The sequence below is a fragment of the Oncorhynchus nerka genome, linkage group LG16 (assembly GCF_034236695.1).
Source record: "Oncorhynchus nerka isolate Pitt River linkage group LG16, Oner_Uvic_2.0, whole genome shotgun sequence".
NCBI classification, from domain to species: Eukaryota; Metazoa; Chordata; class Actinopteri; order Salmoniformes; family Salmonidae; genus Oncorhynchus; species Oncorhynchus nerka.
The window spans coordinates 44,196,681-44,219,476 of NC_088411.1; positions in this window are offsets into that span (position 1 = coordinate 44,196,681).

Consider the following 22,796-nt stretch of genomic DNA (forward strand, 5'->3'; position numbering starts at 1 on the left):
TACTGAGTGGTGATGATGGTAACCACCACCCGAAGCAACAGCAACAGGCTAGAGGATACTGAGTGGTGATGATGATAACCAACACCCGAAGCAACAGGCCAGAGGATACTGAGTGGTGAGGATGGTAACCACCACCCGAAGCAACAGGCCAGAGGATACTGAGTGGTGATGATGGTAACCACCACCTGAAGCAACAGGCCAGAGGATACTGAGTGGTGAGGAGGGTAACCACCACCCGAAGCAACAGCAACAGGCCAGAGGATACTGAGTGGTGATGATGGTAACCACCACCCGAAGCAACAGCAACAGGCCAGAGGACACTGAGTGGTGATGATGGTAACCACCACCCGAAGCAACAGGCCAGAGGATACTGAGTGGTGATGATGGTAACCACCACCCGAAGCAACAGGCCAGATGATACTGAGTGGTGATGATGGTAACCACCACAGCAACAGGCCAGAGGACACTGAGTGGTGATGATGGTAAACAGCAACAGGCCAGAGGATACTGAGTGGTGATGATGGTAACCACCACCCGAAGCAACAGGCCAGAGGATACTGAGTGGTGAGGATGGTAACCACCACCCGAAGCAACAGGCCAGAGGATACTGAGTGGTGATGATGGTAACCACCACCCGAAGCAACAGGCCAGAGGATACTGAGTGGTGATGATGGTAACCACCACCCGAAGCAACAGCAACAGGCCAGAGGATACTGAGTGGTGAGGATGGTAACCACCACCCGAAGCAACAGGCCAGAGGATACTGAGTGGTGAGGATGGTAACCACCACCCGAAGCAACAGGCCAGAGGATACTGAGTGGTGATGATGGTAACCACCACCCGAAGCAACAGGCCAGAGGATACTGAGTGGTGATGATGGTAACCACCACCCGAAGCAACAGGCCAGAGGATACTGAGTGGTGATGATGGTAACCACCACCCGAAGCAACAGCAACAGGCCAGAGGATACTGAGTGGTGATGATGGTAACCACCACCCGAAGCAACAGGCCAGAGGATACTGAGTGGTGATGATGGTACCACCACCAGGCCAGATGATACTGAGTGGTGATGATGCAACAGCAACAGGCCAGAGGCACAGTGGTGAGGATGGTAACCACCACCCGAAGCAACAGGCCAGAGGATACTGAGTGGTGAGGATGGTAACCACCACCCGAAGCAACAGGCCAGAGGATACTGAGTGGTGATGATGGTAACCACCACCCGAAGCAACAGGCCAGAGGATACTGAGTGGTGAGGATGGTAACCACCACCCGAAGCAACAGGCCAGAGGATACTGAGTGGTGAGGATGGTAACCACCACCCGAAGCAACAGGCCAGAGGATACTGAGTGGTGAGGATGGTAACCACCACCCGAAGCAACAGCAACAGGCCAGAGGATACTGAGTGGTGAGGATGGTAACCACCACCCGAAGCAACAGGCCAGAGGATACTGAGTGGTGAGGAGGGTAACCACCACCCGAAGCAACAGCAACAGGCCAGAGGATACTGAGTGGTGAGGATGGTAACCACCACCCGAAGCAACAGGCCAGAGGATACTGAGTGGTGAGGATGGTAACCACCACCCGAAGCAACAGGCCAGAGGATACTGAGTGGTGAGGATGGTAACCACCACCCGAAGCAACAGGCCAGAGGATACTGAGTGGTGAGGATGGTAACCACCACCCGAAGCAACAGGCCAGAGGATACTGAGTGGTGATGATGGTAACCACCACCCGAAGCAACAGCAACAGGCCAGAGGATACTGAGTGGTGATGATGGTAACCACCACCCGAAGCAACAGCAACAGGCCAGAGGATACTGAGTGGTGATGATGGTAACCACCACCCGAAGCAACAGCAACAGGCCAGAGGATACTGAGTGGTGATGATGGTAACCAACCACCACAGAGGAGGATACTGAGTGGTGAGGATGGTAACCACCAGGCAACAGGCCAGAGGATACTGAGTGGTGATGATGGTAACCACCACCTGAAGCAACAGGCCAGAGGATACTGAGTGGTGAGGAGGGTAACCACCACAGGCCGCCAAGGAACATGGCAACAGGCCAGAGGATACTGAGTGGTGATGATGGTAACCACCACCCGAAGCAACAGCAACAGGCCAGAGGATACTGAGTGGTGATGATGGTAACCACCACCCGAAGCAACAGGCCAGAGGATACTGAGTGGTGATGATGGTAACCACCACCCGAAGCAACAGCAACAGGCTAGAGGATACTGAGTGGTGATGATGGTAACCACCACCCGAAGCAACAGGCCAGAGGATACTGAGTGGTGATGATGGTAACCACCACCCGAAGCAACAGGCCAGAGGATACTGAGTGGTGATGATGGTAACCACCACCGAAGCAACAGGCCAGAGGATACTGAGTGGTGATGATGGTAACCACCACCGAAGCAACAGGCCAGAGGATACTGAGTGGTGATGATGGTAACCACCACCCGAAGCAACAGGCCAGAGGATACTGAGTGGTGATGATGGTAACCACCACCGAAGCAACAGGCCAGAGGATACTGAGTGGTGATGATGGTAACCACCACCGAAGCAACAGGCCAGAGGATACTGAGTGGTGATGATGGTAACCACCACCCGAAGCAACAGGCCAGAGGATACTGAGTGGTGATGATGGTAACCACCACCCGCAAAGCAACAGGCCAGCCAGGATACTGAGTGGTGATGATGGTAACCACCACCCGAAGCAACAGGCCAGATGATACTGAGTGGTGATGATGGTAACCACCATACTGAGTGGTGATGATGGCAACACTGAGTGGTGATGATGGTAACCACCACCCAACAACAGGCCAGAGGACACTGAGTGGTGATGATGGTAACCACCACCCGAAGCAACAGGCCAGAGGATACTGAGTGGTGATGATGGTAACCACCACCCGAAGCAACAGGCCAGAGGATACTGAGTGGTGATGATGGTAACCACCACCAGGCCAGAGGATACAGCAACAGGCCAGAGGATACTGAGTGGTGATGATGGTAACCACCACCCGCAACAGCAACAGGCCAGAGGATACTGAGTGGTGATGATGGTAACCACCACCCGAAGCAACAGGCCAGAGGATACTGAGTGGTGATGATGGTAACCACCACAGGCCAGAGGATACTGCAACAGCAACAGGCCAGAGGATACTGAGTGGTGATGATGGTAACCACACCCGAAGCAACAGGCCAGAGGATACTGAGTGGTGATGATGGTAACCACCACCGAAGCAACAGCAACAGGCCAGAGGATACTGAGTGGTGATGATGGTAACCACCACCTGAAGCAACAGGCCAGAGGATACTGAGTGGTGAGGAGGGTAACCACCACCCGAAGCAACAGCAACAGGCCAGAGGATACTGAGTGGTGATGATGGTAACCACCACCCGAAGCAACAGGCCAGAGGATACTGAGTGGTGATGATGGTAACCACCACCCGAAGCAACAGGCCAGAGGATACTGAGTGGTGATGATGGTAACCACCACCCGAAGCAACAGCAACAGGCCAGATGATACTGAGTGGTGATGATGGTAACCACCACCCGAAGCAACAGGCCAGAGGATACTGAGTGGTGATGATGGTAACCACCACCCGAAGCAACAGGCCAGAGGATACTGAGTGGTGATGATGGTAACCACCACCCGAAGCAACAGGCCAGAGGATACTGAGTGGTGATGATGGTAACCACCACCCGAAGCAACAGGCCAGATGATACTGAGTGGTGATGATGGTAACCACCACCCGAAGCAACAGCAACAGGCCAGAGGACACTGAGTGGTGATGATGGTAACCACCACCCGAAGCAACAGGCCAGAGGATACTGAGTGGTGAGGATGGTAACCACCACCCGAAGCAACAGGCCAGAGGATACTGAGTGGTGATGATGGTAACCACCACCTGAAGCAACAGGCCAGAGGATACTGAGTGGTGATGAGGGTAACCACCATGATGGTAACCACCACCCAACAGCAACAGGCCAGAGGATACTGAGTGGTGATGATGGTAACCACCACCCGAAGCAACAGGCCAGAGGATACTGAGTGGTGATGATGGTAACCACCACCCGAAGCAACAGGCCAGAGGATACTGAGTGGTGATGATGGTAACCACCACCCGAAGCAACAGGCCAGAGGATACTGAGTGGTGATGATGGTAACCACCACCGAAGCAAAGCAACAGGCCAGAGGATACTGAGTGGTGATGATGGTAACCACCACAGGCCAGAGGATACTGAGTGGTGAAGCAACAGGCCAGAGGATACTGAGTGGTGATGATGGTAACCACCACCCGAAGCAACAGCAACAGGCCAGAGGATACTGAGTGGTGATGATGGTAACCACCACCCGAAGCAACAGGCCAGAGGATACTGAGTGGTGATGATGGTAACCACCACCCGAAGCAACAGGCCAGATGATACTGAGTGGTGATGATGGTAACCACCACCCGAAGCAACAGCAACAGGCCAGAGGACACTGAGTGGTGATGATGGTAACCACCACCCGAAGCAACAGGCCAGAGGATACTGAGTGGTGATGATGGTAACCACCACCCGAAGCAACAGCAACAGGCCAGAGGATACTGAGTGGTGATGATGGTAACCACCACCCGAAGCAACAGGCCAGAGGATACTGAGTGGTGAGGATGGTAACCACCACCCGAAGCAACAGGCCAGAGGATACTGAGTGGTGAGGATGGTAACCACCACCCGAAGCAACAGGCCAGAGGATACTGAGTGGTGAGGATGGTAACCACCACCCGAAGCAACAGCAACAGGCCAGAGGATACTGAGTGGTGAGGATGGTAACCACCACCCGAAGCAACAGGCCAGAGGATACTGAGTGGTGAGGATGGTAACCACCACCCGAAGCAACAGCAACAGGCCAGAGGATACTGAGTGGTGAGGATGGTAACCACCACCCGAAGCAACAGGCCAGAGGATACTGAGTGGTGAGGATGGTAACCACCATCCGAAGCAACAGGCCAGAGGATACTGAGTGGTGATGATGGTAACCACCACCCGAAGCAACAGCCAGGAGGATACTGAGTGGTGAGGATGGTAACCACCACCCGAAGCAACAGGCCAGAGGATACTGAGTGGTGAGGATGGTAACCACCACCCAGGCCAAGCAACAGCAACAGGCCAGAGGATACTGAGTGGTGAGGAGGGTAACCACCACCCGAAGCAACAGGCCAGAGGATACTGAGTGGTGAGGATGGTAACCACCACCCGAAGCAACAGGCCAGAGGATACTGAGTGGTGAGGAGGGTAACCACCACCGAAGCAACAGGCCAGAGGAACAGCAACAGGCCAGAGGATACTGAGTGGTGAGGAGGGTAACCACCACCCGAAGCAACAGCAACAGGCCAGAGGATACTGAGTGGTGAGGAGGGTAACCACCACCCGAAGCAACAGCAACAGGCCAGAGGATACTGAGTGGTGAGGATGGTAACCACCACCCGAAGCAACAGGCCAGAGGATACTGAGTGGTGATGATGGTAACCACCACCCGAAGCAACAGCAACAGGCCAGAGGATACTGAGTGGTGAGGATGGTAACCACCACCCGAAGCAACAGGCCAGAGGATACTGAGTGGTGAGGAGGGTAACCACCACCCGAAGCAACAGCAACAGGCCAGAGGATACTGAGTGGTGAGGATGGTAACCACCACCCGAAGCAACAGGCCAGAGGATACTGAGTGGTGAGGATGGTAACCACCACCCGAAGCAACAGGCCAGAGGATACTGAGTGGTGATGATGGTAACCACCACCCGAAGCAACAGCAACAGGCCAGAGGATACTGAGTGGTGAGGATGGTAACCACCACCCAGGCCAGAAGCAACAGGCCAGAGGATACTGAGTGGTGAGGATGGTAACCACCAGGCCCTGAGTGGTGATGATGGTAACCAACAGCAACAGGCCAGAGGATACTGAGTGGTGATGATGGTAACCACCACCCAAAGCAACAGCCAACTGAGTGGTGAGGAGGTAACCACCACCCGCAACAGCAACAGGCCAGAGGATACTGAGTGGTGAGATGGTAACCACCACCGAAGCAACCAGGCCAGAGGATACTGAGTGGTGAGGATGGTAACCACCAGCAACAGGCCAGAGGATACTGAGTGGTGATGATGGTAACCACCACCCAAAGCAACAGGTCAGAGGATACTGAGTGGTGAGGAGGGTAACCACCACCCGAAGCAACAGCAACAGGCCAGAGGATACTGAGTGGTGATGATGGTAACCACCACCCAAAGCAACAGGTCAGAGGATACTGAGTGGTGAGGAGGGTAACCACCACCCGAAGCAACAGCAACAGGCCAGAGGATACTGAGTGGTGAGGAGGGTAACCACCACCCGAAGCAACAGCAACAGCAACAGCGGCAAGGCCATTTGCGATGTCTTTTTTTCTGGATGTTGTTGTCATATGAACTGTTCATACTGTATTGGTATTGGATCAGATACAGTGCATTCAGAAAGTATCCAGAGTTCGGGACAAGTCTCTGAATGTCCTTGGGTGGCCCTGCCAGAGCCCGGACTTGAACCCGATCGAAAATCTCTGAAGAGACCTGAAAATAGCTGTACAGCAACACTCCCCATCCAACCTGACAGAGAAACTCCCCAAATAAAGGTGTGCCAAGCTTGCAGCTTGCAGTGTCATATCCAAGAAGACTGGAGGCTGTAATCGCTGCCAAAGGCACTTCAACCATGTACTGAGTAAAGGGTCTGAATACTTATGTAAATGTGATATTTCATTTTTTAATTTTTAATAAATTAGTAAAAAATTCTAAACTCGTTTTTGCTTTGTCATTATGAGGTATTGTGATGTCATTATGGGCTATTGTGATGTCATTATGGGCTATTGTGATGTCATTATGGGGTATTGTGATGTCATTATGGGCTATTGTGATGTCATTATGGGGTATTGTGTGTAGATTGATGTGGGGGGAGAATCATTTCATCCATTTTAGAATAAGGCTGTAAAGTAACAAAATGTGGAAAAAGTGAAGGGGTCTGAATACATTCCGAATGTACTGTATGTGTTTAGGATACATGCCATGTTATTTCAACTATCATACTGTAGTACACACATACACACACTTTACCCCCCAGTGTCCCCATGTCCTGCTTTAAGAGTAGATGTGTTTGGAGGGATGCTGTGTGACCCATTTTATAAGCTGCTTTAAAAAGTACTTGTTTTTGGCATTACTACAGAGCAGGCGTTGACCCCATCCACTTATCCTACTGACACAGAGATCGACAGACATTAAAACAGATTATTAGACTGGCGTGTCCATGTTAAAAACATTTAACTATGAGTGAAACCCTATGGCAGATTGGTGCTCTGAACCCATGCTCTTAAAGGAGCTGAGGGTATATCCATGTTAAAAACATTTAACTATGAGTGAAACCCTATGGCAGATTGGTGCTCTGAACCCATGCTCTTAAAGGAGCTGAGGGTATATCCATGTTAAAAACATTTAAATATGAGTGAAACCCTATGGCAGATCGGTGATCTGAACCCATGCCTTTAAATGAGCTGAGGGTATATCCATGTTAAAAACATTTAACTATGAGTGAAACCCTATGGCAGATCAGTGCTCTGAACCCATGCTCTTAAAGGAGCTGAGGGTATATCCATGTTAAAAACATTTAACTATGAGTGAAACCCTATGGCAGATCGGTGCTCTGAACCCATGCTCTTAAAGGAGCTGAGGGTATATCCATGTTAAAAACATTTAACTATGAGTGAAACCCTATGGCAGATCGGTGCTCTGAACCCATGCTCTTAAATGAGCTGAGGGTATATCCATGTTAAAAACATTTAACTATGAGTGAAACCCTATGGCAGATCGGTGCTCTGAACCCATGCTCTTAAAGGAGCTGAGGGTATATCCATGTTAAAAACATTTAACTATGAGTGAAACCCTATGGCAGATTGGTGCTCTGAACCCATGCTCTTAAATGAGCTGAGGGTATATCCATGTTAAAAACATTTAACTATGAGTGAAACCCTATGGCAGATCGGTGCTCTGAACCCATGCTCTTAAATGAGCTGAGGGTATATCCATGTTAAAAACATTTAAATATGAGTGAAACCCTATGGCAGATCGGTGCTCTGAACCCATGCTCTTAAAGGAGCTGAGGGTATATCCATGTTAAAAACATTTAACTATGTGTGAAACCCTATGGCAGATCGGTGCTCTGAACCCATGCTCTTAAAGGAGCTGAGGGTATATCCATGTCACCCATGTCTTTACATTTACTAACTGACCATATGGTTTGATGTATGGTTTGTTCTTTTTATTTCCAGTTAAACTGCATGCAGATATAAAAACTGTAATATGAGAAAAAATATATGTTTTTCTCGTTATTACATGTTTCTGGCATACAATCTATTCTGTTCTATAAATCACTTCATATATTCTATTCTGTTCTATAAATCACTTCATACAATCTATTCTGTTCTATAAATCACTTCATATATTCTATTCTGTGAGGCTGAGGTCAGGCCTGTGGACCTGGGTCAGTCTGAACAGTGATGGCATTGAACTGCTAGTAGATGGTTTGTTGCGGTGGGAGGAGCTAGTTGCTAGTAGATGGTTTGTTATGGTGGGAGGAGCTAGTTGCTAATAGATGGTTTGTTACAGTGGGAGGAGCTAGTTGCTAATAGATGGTTTGTTGCGGTGGGAGGAGCTAGTTGCTAGTAGATGGTTTGTTATGGTGGGAGGAGCTAGTTGCTAATAGATGGTTTGTTACAGTGGGAGGAGCTAGTTGCTAATAGATGGTTTGTTACGGTGGGAGGAGCTAATTGGTAGTAGATGGTTTGTTATGGTGGGAGGAGCTAGTTGCTAGTAGATGGTTTGTTACGGTGGGAGGAGCTAGTTGCTAATAGATGGTTTGTTACGGTGGGAGGAGCTAATTGGTAGTAGATGGTTTGTTATGGTGGGAGGAGCTAGTTGCTAATAGATGGTTTGTTACGGTGGGAAGAGCTAGTTGCTAGTTGATGGTTTGTTACGGTGGGAGGAGCTAGTTGCTAATAGATGGTTTGTTATGGTGGGAGGAGCTAAATGCTAATCGATGGTTTGTTATGGTGGGAGGAGCTAAATGCTAATAGATGGTTTGTTACGGTGGGAGGAGCTAAATGCTAATAGATGGTTTGTTATGGTGGGAGGAGCTAAATGCTAATCGATGGTTTGTTATGGTGGGAGGAGCTAAATGCTAATAGATGGTATGTTATGGTGGGAGGAGCTAAATGCTAATAGATGGTATGTTATGGTGGGAGGAGCTAAATGCTAATCGATGGTTTGTTATGGTGGGAGAGGCTAAATGCTAATAGATGGTATGTTATGGTGGGAGGAGCTAAATGCTAATAGATGGTATGTTATGGTGGGAGGAGCTAAATGCTAATAGATGGTATGTTATGGTGGGAGGAGCTAATTGCTAATAGATGGTTTGTTATGGTGGGAGGAGCTAAATGCTAATAGATGGTATGTTATGGTGGGAGGAGCTAAATGCTAATCGATGGTTTGTTATGGTGGGAGGAGCTAAATGCTTATAGATGGTATGTTATGACGGGAGGAGCTAAATGCTAATCGATGGTTTGTTATGGTGGGAGGAGCTAAATGCTAATAGATGGTATGTTATGGTGGGAGGAGCTAAATGCTAATAGATGGTATGTTATGGTGGGAGGAGCTAAATGCTAATAGATGGTTTGTTATGGTGGGAGGAGCTAAATGCTAATAGATGGTATGTTATGGTGGGAGGAGCTAAATGCTAATAGATGGTATGTTATGGTGGGAGGAGCTAAATGCTAATAGATGGTTTGTTATGGTGGGAGGAGCTAAATGCTAATAGATGGTTTGTTATGGTGGGAGGAGCTAAATGCTAATAGATGGTATGTTATGGTGGGAGGAGCTAAATGCTAATAGATGGTATGTTATGGTGGGAGGAGCTAAATGCTAATAGATGGTATGTTATGGTGGGAGGAGCTAAATGCTAATAGATGGTATGTTATGGTGGGAGGAGCTAAATGCTAATAGATGGTATGTTATGGTGGGAGGAGCTAAATGCTAATAGATGGTTTGTTATGGTGGGAGGAGCTAAATGCTAATAGATGGTATGTTATGGTGGGAGGAGCTAAATGCTAATAGATGGTATGTTATGGTGGGAGGAGCTAAATGCTAATAGATGGTATGTTATGGTGGGAGGAGCTAAATGCTAATAGATGGTATGTTATGGTGGGAGGAGCTAAATGCTAATAGATGGTTTGTTACGGTGGGAGGAGCTAAATGCTAATAGATGGTATGTTATGGTGGGAGGAGCTAAATGCTAATAGATGGTTTGTTACGGTGGGAGGAGCTAAATGCTAATAGATGGTATGTTATGGTGGGAGGAGCTAAATGCTAATAGATGGTATGTTACGGTGGGAGGAGCTAAATGCTAATAGATGGTATGTTATGGTGGGAGGAGCTAAATGCTAATAGATGGTATGTTATGGTGGGAGGAGCTAAATGCTAATAGATGGTATGTTACGGTGGGAGGAGCTAAATGCTAATAGATGGTTTGTTATGGTGGGAGGAGCTAAATGCTAATAGATGGTATGTTATGGTGGGAGGAGCTAAATGCTAATAGATGGTATGTTATGGTGGGAGGAGCTAAATGCTAATAGATGGTATGTTACGGTGGGAGGGCTCTAGCCCAAAGGAAACTAAAAGTGTTATTTTTACATGCATGAACGAGCGTGTCCACGCTGGAATCAGAACGCACACAGTAGTGAATAAGAAAACACAGACGGGGCCGCGAGCATCAACATGTGCTTCAAATGAGTCTATTTTTGCTGGTGACGTGAGCAGATAAATCGCCAGAAAAATAGACTGTTTGCGCATTGTTACATCTGGCATTGTGTATAGTTAGTTAAAAAGTATCTATTTAGTGTTGATACATTTGGCTGTCAGTGCCAATAATACATGTTTGTTTTTTAAATAACTTTTTGCAGACCTAAGTTGATTTCGAGCACAGGCATATAGCCTAGCCGGGCTTGAGCTGGGAAACTTGACAAACTCAGTTCAAGAGAGAATTATGTTATGTAGAAAGAACAGGACTATCTGAATTCTTTATAAACTGCTAGGGTGTATTAGCTACAACTCTCCTCACGTTCATGAGCCACCATATACAGGAGGCACGCTACGGTGGCTCCCATACGCTATGCAGTGTATGTGAACTGACGCTCTACTCTCGCCATTGTGGTTTCGGTTTAAGGACCAATCCCAAATGGACCCCTAAACTCTACACACTGAGCCCTATCTATACCTTATGCACTTGTGGAGAACTGAGATGAATCAATTTCGCAATCCCTCCACCTTGCACTCTGATAGGCTAAGGGGAAAGGTTCACCATATTTCTTATACCAATAAAAATCCTCTCAGTTCTCAAGAAGTGCATGTTTAGGCTTAGGGGTACATTTGCGATTGGGAACAGAGAGTTTTCCCCAGATGCCTCTGCTCTGTCTGGGGCGAAGACGAACCCAGTTCCCCTTCCTATCCTCTGTTCTCTTAGCCAAAGAGGGAAACTCCGCTTTGGGCCTAGACTCAAAACACATAGCCAAACGCTCTGTTGCGGTCGCATGACATGGGCCACATTCAGTTGGCAACAAACAGAAGAAAACGGACTGAAAGAAGGTGACAGTTTCAAATAAGAAACCCTTGTTTTCCTTGGTGAGTGTAAACAGCTCCACGGGAGCTGGAGAGCCCTAGAGGACCGATGGCTGGGGGCGGGTGCAGCATGTTCATGCCAACCCAGTCGGTCAGTGGAACTAATAAACAAATACGGTGATGTCACAATAGGTGTGAAGAAAAACACCTGGGACAGGGTTCTAAAAGTTCTCATCTCAGAAAAGTTTTCATAACAGAGGAGAGCGAGAGAGATGCCCACATTGGGCATAAGCAGCACTACAATAGATAAATAACGTTTTGTTCTTTAGCATTGCTATTTGAATTCAATGTGATCGATCTATGCATTGCTGGAAACAAGTTGCCTGCTATATATATATATATATATATATATATATATATACTCTGTTGATACAAAACGTGTCACAAAAGTAGCCTGGGACTCAGCGCACCAGTCACATAAGTTGCCACACACCTTTTAATGCCATTACCCATCATTACATACACCTTTTAAAGCCATTACCCATCATTACATACACCTTTTAAAGCCATTACCCATCATTACATAAACCTTTTAAAGCCATTACCCATCATTACATACACCTTTTAAAGCCATTACCCATCATTACATACACCTTTTAAAGCCATTACCCATCATTAAGTGCACCTTTTAAAGCCATTACCCATCATTACATACACCTTTTAAAGCCATTACCCATCATTACATACACCTTTTAAAGCCATTACCCATCATTACATACACCTTTTTTAAAGCCATTACCCATCATTACATACACCTTTTAAAGCCATTACCCATCATTACATACACCTTTTAAAGCCATTACCCATCATTAAGTGCACCTTTTAAAGCCATTACCCATCATTACATACACCTTTTAAAGCCATTACCCATCATTAAGTGCACCTTTTAAAGCCATTACCCATCATTACGTGTCACTGAAAGAGTCAACGTACCTTGATCACTGCTACAACCCGCACGCGGGAAGTCTTTTCCGATGTACTCGATAGCCTCCTCTTCATCATCAGGACTTTTGCGTCTCTTCGACATTTGTTGCTCCCTTGTTTTTGTTCTGTGACAGCGGTGGAGGAGTGAGTGGTAGCCAAACAGCGGATCTACTATCAACTGGCGAGGCACGCACATGCAACAGACAGTCACAGCGGATGGCGAGTGTACAAATCCGAACGGAGAAAAACACACTTCAATTACATCAAACAGACCTCGCTCTTCGTTCTGTGTCTTCCCCTCCGGCGCGTCTCCAAACCCCAGTGAGAGTAGAGAAAGTAGGGAGGTACGTGAATGGATGCCCCGGACACAACACGAATAGAGAGATTGTCAGAATGAAGGCTAATACGGATGCTAAGCAGTGATGGGACACTAAGTGATTTTTTTTAGGGATAGCGAGAGAGGCTTCGTTTATCCCCCCTGACAAATATTGCAACTGAGCTGATTTGTTGATCACGTGTGTCCAGGATTATAAGGCTTGGCCATGTTCGGTTGGAAATTACGCATGAGAGGCAACTGGTTACTGATCCTTGCAGGCCCGGTCCTGACCGGTCTGCCGCCCTAGGCAACCCCTCAAATCTCAACCTGGTTTCAGAGCATTTCATATTATTATTTAAGTAAATCCGAGACACTCCATTTTAGTATATGTTAGGTTTCATATGGTATATATTCATTTGTGGTTGTCCATCACCATGATATGTGACGCAATACAATTCTTATTATACTGTATGTACAATATTACGAATTTGCAAAACATATATGTTACTTATTCTAGCTATATGGTTTACATTAGTTAGGCTAGGTGTTAGGGGCTAGGGTTGGGTTTAAGTTTAGGAGTTAGTTTGAATCGTTCGGGGAAGGATTAGCTCAAATGGTTACGATTAGGGGAAGGGTTAGCTAACATGCTAAGTAAACTCAGGAAAAAATAAACATCCTCTCACTGTCAACTGTGTTTATTTTCAGCAAACTTAACATGTGTAAATATTTGTATGAACATGACAAGATTCAACAACTGATCAAATTCCACAGACATGTGACTAACATAAATGGAATTTAACAGTCAGTATCTGGTGTGGCCACCAGCTGCATTAAGTACTGCAGTGAATCTCCTCCTCATGGACTGCACCAGATTTGCCAGTTCCTGCTGTGAGATGTTGTCCCCACTCTTCCACCAAGGAACCTGCAAGTTCCTGGACATTTCTGGGGGAATGGCCCTAGCCCTCACCCTCTGATACAACAGGTCCCAGACGTGCTCAATGGGATTGAGATCCGGCCTCTTCGCTGGCCAATGCAGGACACTGACATTCCTGTCTGCAGGAAATCAAGCACAGAACGAGCAGTATGGCTGATGGCATTGTCATGCTGGAGGGTCATGTCAGGATGAGCCTGCAGGAAGGTTACCACATGAGGGAGGAGGATGTCTTCCCTGTAACGCACAGCGTTGAGATTGCCTGCAGTGACAACAAGCTCAGTCAGATGCTGTGACACACCGCCCCAGACCATGACGGACCCTCCACCTCCAAATCGATCTCGCTCCAGAGTACAGGCCTCGGTGTAACGCTCACTCCATCGACGATAAACGTGAATCCAACCATCACCCCTGGTGAGACAAAACCGCTACTCATCAGTGCAGAGCACTTTTTGCCAGTCCTGTCTGGTCCAGAGACGGTGGGTTTGTGCTCATAGGCGACGTTGTTGCCGGTGATGTCTGGTGAGGACCTGCCTTACAACAGGCCTACAAGCCCTCAGTCCAGCCTCTCTCAGCCTATTGTGGACAGTCTGAGCACTGATGGAGGGATTGTGCGTTCCTGGTGTAACTCGGGCAGTTGTTGTTGCCATCCTGTACCTGTCCCGCAGGCGTGATGTTCAGATGTACCGATCCTGTGCAGGTGCTGTTACACGTGATCTGCCACTGCGAGGATGATCAGCTGTCCGTCCTGTCTCCCTGTAGCGCTGTCTTAGGCATCTCACAGTACGGACATTGCGATTTATTGCCTCCTTGCAGCATGCCTAAGGCACGTTCACGCAGATGAGCAGGGACCCTGGGCATCTTTCTTTTGGTGTTTTTTCAGAGTCAGTAGAAAGTCCTCTTTTAGTGTCCTAAGTTTTCATAACTGTGACCTTTAATTGCCTACTGTCTGTAAGCTGTTAGTGTCTTAACGACCGTTCCACAGGTGCATGTTCATTAATTGTTTATGGTTCATTGAACAAGCATGAGAAACAGCGTTTAAACCCTTTACAATGAAGATCTGTGAAGTTATTTTGGGGATTTTTACGAATTATCTTTGAAAGACAGGATCCTGTTAAAGGGAGTTTACATATATAAATTCATGGATTATGTTTTAAATGCTCCTGAAAGTGCAGTAAATGTGTACATTCTCCTGTTTCCAAAATGTTGTTCAAAACAAGCTGTTCAGTCACTTACTCCTCTGTCCCTCAGTGACTGCCAGCAGCAGCAGTAGCAGCAGCAGCAGCAGCAGCTGGGCCTCTGTGGTTGCACAGGCCATGCCAACATTGTTTGGATTGTGTTGCCAGCTATTTACTATATGGGATAACTGCCCCAATGAAATCGCAGGATTTCATAGCATAAATAATAACAGCACAAAGTGACTGGACCGTCCTTGGGTGCTGAAATTGTGCGTCCAGCCAGAACTGGGTTTACTTCTGGGTTTCTGGGTTTACTTCTGGGTTTACTCCTGGGTTTCTGGGTTTATTTCTGGGTTTCTGGGTTTACTTCTGGGTTTCTGGGTTTACTTCTGGGTTTACTTCTGGGTTTCTGGGTTTACTTCTGGGTTTCTGGGTTTACTTCTGGGATTCTGGGTTTACTCCTGGGTTTACTTCTGGGTTTCTGGTTCTGCTCTAGTCTCCTCCCAATGAGTTGTTTTCCCCTCCAGACTGCTTACTACCACACGCGTCTAGATCTGCTCTATCAGGTACAGATGGAGCTAAAGCACATTGTAATGAACTTGAAAATAAATGATCATAACAGTCATAGGAGCCTGGGACCTGATAAACCGGGCAACTACATCAAACAAGAGTGGAGGGACAGAGGTATACACTGGCTTCTCCTTCTCATCATGGATCTGGTAGGACAAAAAAAGCATTGCCAATATGGGTTTCCCCCTGACGCTGTTTATCAGGTTGTACTGTAGGTGACAGGGCGACTGTTGTTTGGACTAAAACAACATAACACCTGGTGTATCACAAAGCATGATCAAATGAATTAGCCAGCAACAGTCATTTCGAGAAATGGTTTGGTTGATTATTTTCGTCAAATGAACCAATTATGTACCTTTGATAAGCAGCTAGCTAGAACTAGATGGTAGCTCGCTACCATGGCAATTTCAAGTATTTCTAAACTCATATCTGACTAACTCAGGAAATGTAAAGTTATTTCAGAATGAACGTTAACTGGCTAGCGCATCATGCTATGTGACATTATGCTAGCTATCCCCAGTTAGTTAATGCTTTGTGACATTAGTCTAGCTAGCGATCCCCAGTTAGATAATGCTTTGTGACATTAGGCTAGCTAGCTATCCCCAGTTAGTTAATGCTTTGTGACATTAGTCTAGCTAGCTATCCCCAGTTAGATAATGCTTTATGACATTATGCTAGCTAGCGATCCCCAGTTAGATAATGCTTTGTGACATTATGTCAGCTAGCGATCCCAGTTAGATAATGTGTTTTCACTTATTGCATCTGCGTGCTTGTTGTGTTCTCCCTGGTGCGTTTGTTCGTGAGCTGGCTGCTCGTCAAAAAATGTACAGATACAAACTTGAAACCACTGATCATGACAATTTTAGCCCACGGGATGAAACTCCTAGACAGCAGTTGAGAGTAGTCTGATTGTCCAGTCTAGGTCCTTTGACCTTGTTCTGTTTTTATGGTAAGGAATTTGTTTTAACATGTCAGTGCATTTTACATTTACATTTACATTTAAGTCATTTAGCAGACGCTCTTATCCAGAGCGACTTACAAATTGGTGCGTTCACCTTATGACATCCAGTGGAACTGCCACTTTACAATAGTGCATCTAAATCTTTTAAGGGGGGGGGTGAGAAGGATTACTTTATCCTATCCTAGGTATTTTATTGTTTTTATTTTTGATTGGGTGTAATTTAGATTATTGATCGGAGAAACGTGCACTATATACATTTTATCTCCAGTCTGTAGGCTACTGAAAAGGCCACATACTCTTTCTACCATATGCTATATCTGCTACATTTATATGTTAGATTATTTTTTTGGAGTGCGACAGTGATGCATCTATCCAACAGCATCCTGAGAATGGACAACATATTTTGCACCTCTGCCTTTGACAAAGTGGGCACTGCTTATCACACGGCGGTGTCAGCACTCACCTAAAAACACCATATGCTATTGGTTGAGAAATGTTCATTGTTTTTTATGAGGTTTTATGTGTTTGTTGGAGGTGCGTCTTGGTCAATTTAGCTTGGAAAATGCCGCCCTCGTCAATCTGCCACCATAGGCGGCCGCCTAATTCTGCCTAATAGATGGACCGGCCCTGGATCCGTGCAACCATGTCTTTCCAATCTCACAAAAGCACATTAATCGAAGGGCCTCTTTACTCTAGTCTACTGTCATGACGTTGGCCTGGGGGTAGGTTTATGATAGTCATAAATAGCTCTCTCCCCCCGTTTTCCTCTCTCTACCCTACTGTTGGGACTATTGAAAATCCCTTGGTTAACATAGAGATTCTGGGAACATCAGAAGGTGGGGGGAAATTAACCATATTCTGGTAATCCAACCAGTTGAACATGTGCGTTGGTACTTAATGAATATGATGTCAGTTCGGTTGTCATCTGACACATTCACATCAATGATAGGATGACATAAACTCTACAGTGGAAAGTCTACACATTATAGTTATCAGATTTACATGGACTTGTTGTGCAATTTAATTGTTTGAATATGAAATTATGTGATGGGATGAAATGTGATGTTAGCTTCTAAAATGTGAGAATTGGGTTTTCATGAGTGAATTAGGCCTGACTCAGTGGCCCGCCCACGTGAAGAGACATTGGTTATAACCAATAAAACTTCCTATATAAAGCCTTGACGACAATATAACCTTCTGTTCCGAGGATGTGAGGACGATGGTCCATTTGTTAAAAAGGACTAACATGTCAACTACAGAACTAAGCCAACCTCAGCGTGAGCTTTGGTTGTGAATGGTATGAACTTTGAACTCTTATTCACTACAGAAGTTATACCTCCTAGCCGTTGAGTTAGCAACATCAGCTAAAAACATGGGCTCGGAAAGGACAGACAGAGTATCCCGTCTACCACCCAACGACGACACTACAACGTATCCAATTTACCACCAGATACATTCTTCAAAGGACAAAGGACTCTGTTGGGAAACACGGCTTTCCATCTACCACCAACCTACCAAAGCGCAGCTCAAAGTAAATATTTATTCCATTTTCCTTTTCCAAATGGGCAGTATTTGAAAATGCATAAGATTCTGTATTTATGATAGAGTAGCTGCCTACGGCCCAATAGAGACATCGCTTCTCCCTTTGTTCCTCAGTCTTCCCGCTCTTTCACTCAAACACAATCCCCCTTTTCTTTGTGTAACCAGCTGTCATATCTGTTCCGTCCTCTAGAGAATTTTCCTTTGTGACATCATTTGTCATCAAGGTATGATTCATTCTGTGTATATGTAGTTCTGTGTGATTAGTTAGGTATTTAGTTAATAAATAATTAAACCCAATTTTGAATTAAGGTGACGATTAATATTGACTGCTATTGATGTAAAATATTACTAGGTCATTAAGAGTTTATTTGGAAGATAACAGCTCAATAAATATTATTCCGTGGTGCCCCAACTTCCTAGTTAATTACATTTACATGATTAGCTCAATCGGGTAATATTAATGACAGAGAAAGGATTTTATAGAATAGCATGTCATATCACTTAATCTGGCATAGCCAAAGACACCACATTATACTACACTAACCAACACTACTCTACACTAATCTACTCTACTCTGTTATACTCTACACTACTCTACTCTAATCTATACTAATCTACTCTACTCTGTTCTAATCTACACTACACTAATCTACTCTACACTACTTTGAGGACACAAGCTAGGTCCGGGATAGAAATGTGTGTACTGTAAAGAGACCGATGTCTCCCACACTACCCCTGGAGGTAGACGTCTACACCACATACCCCCCTCTGAGCGGTGCAGTGGTGGCTGCTGAGGGGAGGACGGCTCATAATAATGGCTGGAAATGAGCAAATGAAATGGCATCAAACACATGGAACCCATGTCCCTTATTACCACGCGCCTGTCCTCCCCAATTAAGATGCCACCAGCCTCCCGTGGTGTAAAGACAATGGCTCTCCCAGACCACATGTTGCTGCAAGAATTACCTTAATACCAGTAGATGGCATTTTTGCTCTTAGCCAAATTGAAAATGAAAGACTTTTAAAATATCCAGACATTTGCAAATCATTGCGTTAATCAAGAAAGGAAGCTCCTGTATAGTTCCATTTCTATCCTTATTTTGTTTGTCTATATACTACGGTATTTACGGTACGCTATAAAAATAAAAAAATGTATATATTAATTATGTAACTCTTTTAATTTTTTTTACAATAAACAGAAACATCATATTGTATTGGTCATATACACGTGTTTAGCAGATGTTATTGCTGGTGTAGCGAAATGCTTGTAGACAAAAACAATAGACAACTTAACAGTAACATAAATACATTTGTAACAAATATTAATGACATCACACTTGCTCAGAGCCACATGTTTCCGACCGTAACCACACCCAATGTTGCTCAGAGCCACATGTTCCGACCGTAACCACACCCAATGTTGCTCAGAGCCACATGTTCCGACCGTAACCACACCCAATGTTGCTCAGAGCCACATGTTCCGACCGTAACCACACCCAATGTTGCTCAGAGCCACATGCTCCGACCGTAACCACACCCAATGTTGCTCAGAGCCAAATGTTCCGACCGTAACCACACCCAATGTTGCTCAGAGCCACATGTTCTGACCGTAACCACACCCAATGTTGCTCAGAGCCACATGTTCCGACAGTAACCACACCCAATGTTGCTCAGAGCCACATGTTTCGACCGTAACCACACCCAATGTTGCTCAGAGCCACATGTTCTGACCGTAACCACACCCAATGTTGCTCAGAGCCACATGTTCCGACCGTAACCACACCCAATGTTGCTCAGAGCCACATGCTCCGACCGTAACCACACCCAATGTTGCTCAGAGCCACATGTTCCGACCGTAACCACACCCAATGTTGCTCAGAGCCACATGCTCCGACCGTAACCACACCCAATGTTGTTTCCCAATACTTGTAAGACTCTACCCCTGTATGACCTCAGTCTGTATTTACAGTATACTAATGGAGGAATATGGCTTTGGCCACACCAGTAGAGATAGAGGACTCTTTTTATAACGGTTCTGTTACAGCGTATGTGACGGCATGGCCAGTGCCCTTGAGGCTACAACTCATAGGAATCCCCCACCCAGTTGACTACTTTAAAATGGCAGACGCTTGGTGGAAGCCCTTTTGGCCACTAGAGGCCTCTATCATTCTCTATGGCCACACCACATCCAGGGTCTTTGTTTAAATGGGACACAGCTGTTATCAAATTGATTTCAAAAGTTTACTTTTTGGGTGTATTTTTAGCTAACACTAACCTCAATCTAAATATCTTAACCGGCTGCGTAAATTCTCCTAAACCTGCTGTGAAAAGTCCATTTCGACAAAAAGGTGTATGTCTTCTAGACCAAACCCACATCCAAGACCAGTGTAAACAGAAAAGTTGCAGATCCTATGTGGAAGAGAGCTAGATCTCGCTCGACATATTTTACTCGTGCAAATCCACCCTTTAGTGTAGTTTTTAGTGGTGGTTGTTTTAATTATTTTATTTTAAAGCCAAAAGTGGTCCCCATTTTATGTGTACTTCATCATCCATTTGTGTACTACGTCATCCATTTGTGTACTACGTCATCCATTTGTGTACTACGTCATCCATTTGTGTACTACGTCATCCATTTGTGTACTACGTCATCCAATTGTGTACTACGTCATCCATTTCGTGTGATATGCTAATAATTTAGACATTTCTATGATATCATCCAACTCCTTCAGGACTGTTGGAAAAGCATTCCAGATGAAGCTGGTTGAGAGAATTCCAAGAGTGTGCAAAGCTGTCATCAAGGCAAAGGGTGGCTACTTTGAAGAATCTAAAATATATTTAGATTTGTTCAACACTTCTTCTTTTTTGGTTACTACACAATTCCATATGTGTTATTTCATAGTTTTGATGTCTTCACGATTAGTCTACAATGTAGTAAATAAGTCAAAATAAAGAAAAACCCTTGAATGAGTAGGTGTGTCCTTACTTTTGACTGATACTAGTGTTTTATATATGAGGATAAAAACCATCCCAGCTCTGTTTTGGTCGCAGGTTCAGGAAGGGCTGGAAGAAATTGCAACATTTACTTGGACCTAACTCTGCAAATAGCACTCTGCAAATAGCACTCTTCAAATAGCACTCTGAAAATAGCACTCTGCAAATAGCACTCTGCAAATATCACTCTGCAAATATCACTCTGCAAATATCACTCTGCAAATAGCACTCTGCAAATAGCACTCTGCAAATATCACTCTGCAAATAGCACTCTGCAAATACCACTCTGCAAATAGCACTCTGCAAATATCACTCTGCAAATAGCACTCTGCAAATAGCACTCTGCAAATAGCACTCTGCAAAAAGCACTCTGCAAATAGCACTCTGCAAATATCACTCTGCAAATAGCACTCTGCAAATAGCACTCTGCAAATAGCACTCTGCAAATAGCACTCTGCAAATAGCACTCTGCAAATAGCACTCTGCAAATAGCACTCTGCAAATAGCACTCTGCAAATAGCACTCTGCAAATAGCACTCTGCAAATATCACTCTGCAAATATCACTCTGCAAATAGCACTCTGCAAATATCACTCTGCAAATAGCACTCTGCAAATAGCACTCTGCAAATAGCACTCTGCAAATAGCACTGCCGGGTGATTGGAAAAGTCAGTCAATCGATCAATGATATAATAATACTCTTAAGCAAAGACTATGAGAATAGAAAGGTTTCTTAACTTTTATGAAACGTCACAGTGGAAAAAATATACGACATGGAAATCAAAACGGGATGGTCTTCAGAGATAGATGGGAGGGGTTGAGTGGAGCTGAAGGCTGGGACTGGATGGTCTTCAGAGATAGATGGGAGGGGTTGAGTGGAGCTGAAGGCTGGGACTGGATGGTCTTCAGAGATAGATGGGAGGGGTTGAGTGGAGCTGAAGGCTGGGACTGGATGGTCTTCAGAGATAGATGGGAGGGGTTGAGTGGAGCTGAAGGCTGGGACTGGATGGTCCTCAGAGATAGATGGGAGGGGTTGAGTGGAGCTGAAGGCTGGGACTGGATGGTCCTCAGAGATAGATGGGAGGGGTTGAGTGGAGCTGAAGGCTGGGACTGGATGGTCTTCAGAGATAGATGGGAGGGGTTGAGTGGAGCTGAAGGCTGGGACTGGATGGTCTTCAGAGATAGATGGGAGGGGTTGAGTGGAGCTGAAGGCTGGGACTGGATGGTCTTCAGAGATAGATGGGAGGGGTTGAGTGGAGCTGAAGGCTGGGACTGGATGGTCTCAGAGATAGATGGGAGGGGTTGAGTGGAGCTGAAGGCTGGGACTGGATGGTCTTCAGAGATAGATGGGAGGGGTTGAGTGGAGCTGAAGGACTGGATGGTCTTCAGAGATAGATGGGAGGGGTTGAGTGGAGCTGAAGGCTGGGACTGGATGGTCTTCAGAGATAGATGGGAGGGGTTGAGTGGAGCTGAAGGCTAGGACTGGATGGTCTTCAGAGATAGATGGGAGGGGTTGAGTGGAGCTGAAGGCTAGGACTAAAAATAAACGAAAGATAACTAATTTAAGATATACTGTCCGGGAAATGTATGTATTAGCTGGAAGTGGAGGCCTAAGTATTGTTGTCTATTAGTTTAATCGAATTAGGGGAAAATAA